Genomic DNA, 2,587 nt, shown 5'->3' with positions numbered 1-2,587 from the left:
ACACAGTGTTGGGGAAAGTTACTTTTAAAAGTAATGCATTACAATATTAAGTTACTCCCAAAAAAAGTAACTAATTGCATTACTTAGTTACTTTTCATGGAAAGTAATGCTTACGTTACTTTTAGTTACTTTTGCGTTACTTTTTCTTGTCTAAAGCTTGATCTCTTTCAGGCCTTGCAGGTGTTTTTATGACTGAAAAGTTCTGCCTTCAGAAATTGCATATTTCATCACAAAAATTTTTAGCTCTGGCCTGCCATCTCAGTTTCTGACTCAAACTGTTTCCACACAGGCACAGAGAGTGCATACGTTTAGTTTAATTCAGTACATATTTTTTAATCAAATTAATTAATATAAAAAAGTAACTTGAGTTACTTTTTTGAAAAAGTAACTCAAATATTAATGTGTACATTTAAAAAGTAATGCGTTACTTTACTCGTTACTTCAGAAAAGTTATATTATTACGTAACTCAAGTTACTTGTAATGCGTTACCCCCAACACTGCTCACACATACAACTGAAACGCTCTCACACACACAACTGAAACGCTCTCACACATACAACTGAAACGCTCTCACACGCACAACTGAAACGCTCTCACACACACAACTGAAATGCTCTCACACGCACAACTGAAACGCTCTCACACACACAACTGAAACGCTCTCACACACACAACTGAAACGCTCTCACACATACAACTGAAAATATTACATTCAAAAACACAACTGAAATGCTCACACACACACAACTGAGATGCTCTCATACATACAATTGAAAATATAATGCTCACACACACACAACTGAAACGCTCTCACACATACAACTGAAACGCTCTCACACACACAACTGAAACGCTCTCACACATACAACTGAAACGCTCTCACACGCACAACTGAAACGCTCTCACACATACAACTGAAACGCTCTCACACACACAACTGAAACGCTCTCACACACACAACTGAAACGCTCTCACACATACAACTGAAAATATTACATTCAAAAACACAACTGAAATGCTCACACACACACAACTGAGATGCTCTCATACATACAATTGAAAATATAACGCTCACACACACACAACTGAAACGCTCTCACACATACAACTGAAACGCTCACACACACACAACTAAAACGCTCTCACACATACAACTGAAATGCTTTCACACACACAACTGAAACGCTCTCACACACACACACAACTGAAAAGCTCTCACACACACAACTGAAAAGCATTTCAGTATGTTGTGTAAAAGCATTTCAGTATGTTGTGTAAAAGCATTTCAGTATGTTCTGTGAAAGCATTTCAGTTGAAACGGAAGCTGGTTGAAGTCTCCAGTCCAGTTGGTGGCAGTAGTGCACCTTAAGAGACCGAGTGTGGGTGAGAGAGAACGAGTGTGCGGGTAAAGGATCAAATAAACATACTAAACCATTTTAACTTGTACGGTAGCATTAAGTTGAGCTATCCTGCAGTTTTTAAATATGCCTAAAAACTTTTATTATCAATTAAAAACTAGTGTATGGAGTCAAGGGATTGGGGGCGTATACAACTCGCCTGCGTGTGTTGCGTCATCAGCTTGAATCGCAGACGCAGACTGAGGTGGAGCTGAATCAGACAAGAGACATGCGGCTGGATCAAAGTTACGGTATGTGTAAATTATTGTTTTCTTTTAATTCGCCAGTATTAAAATGGCGTTTACTAAATGAACACGTTTACTCAAATTAAAGAAGTTAGAGACTAATCAACGCGGTGATTTTATTAGCAGTACACTTGCCGCAGACAAGATAAGTAGAAATAATACTTCTGTACTTTTACTAGGATAAGCCATGTTTTGATTAGCATTTGTATTACAAAATCATGGTTAAACTGTAGGGCCATGGTAAATTCGTGGTTACTACGGTTTTTAAAATACCATAGTTAAACTGCTTTAGTGTTTTATGGGTCGTGGCACATCATTTTGAGTCCTTTGTTATTGTCACATTAGTTTGTGTTTCTGAGTTTGTAACCGCATGTTTACTCTGTCTCTCACAGGCAGAGGACACACTTTGCATGGCTTGATGGTAAGTGTCTTAGTACTGTAGGAAAGATTGCTTATGCTAACTTGTGTAACCTTTTCATGAACATATAAAATATCTAATAATTCTGTTGTTGTGTGTGTTCCAGGTGTTGTGAACTGGAAGAAATAAAACATTCAAGGCTCCTCCGACAACAATTATCCTCTTTGAAAGTTTTACGTTCGTTGAATTAAAGTTCCCTTTCAGTCGGTCACTACGACGTCACGTCGTGACCGACGAATTGGGAACCGCTTTGCGGGTGACCTATCTACTTCGAGAACTATCAAAAACGCCAATGAACTTGGCATGCAGGTATTTGCATAATGCCGGCGCCGCCCCGCCAGGTGCGTATATAAGGCGCAGGTGCATAATACCAAATCAGCTTTATTGCTTCGAAGCCGGCAGACATCTGCTCTCGAGAAGCTTTTCAAACTGATCTTCGTAGATCCTGTTCTGAAGGGAAGAAAATAATATCTCAGCTTGCTGAAGTTGGTTGGGCAAAGACACCTCAGCGGAGGCTCGCAGTGTT

General features: G+C 39.2%; 1 long non-coding RNA gene across 1 annotated transcript; it reads left to right on the top strand.

Annotated features, from left to right (window-relative positions):
- The first annotated feature begins 1,280 nt into the window (after window positions 1-1,280).
- LOC141351326 (uncharacterized) lies at window positions 1,281-2,254 on the top strand. Its single transcript, XR_012359545.1, has 3 exons — window positions 1,281-1,649; window positions 2,036-2,064; window positions 2,168-2,254. It is a non-coding gene; the product is annotated as an uncharacterized lncRNA (long non-coding RNA).
- The last annotated feature ends 333 nt before the right edge of the window (window positions 2,255-2,587 follow it).

Source organism: Misgurnus anguillicaudatus, chromosome 20 (genome assembly GCF_027580225.2).
Source record: "Misgurnus anguillicaudatus chromosome 20, ASM2758022v2, whole genome shotgun sequence".
In the NCBI taxonomy this organism is placed as follows: domain Eukaryota; kingdom Metazoa; phylum Chordata; class Actinopteri; order Cypriniformes; family Cobitidae; genus Misgurnus; species Misgurnus anguillicaudatus.
The sequence above is the reverse complement of the archived record's forward strand: the minus strand, read 5'-3'. Positions and strand labels throughout refer to the sequence as shown.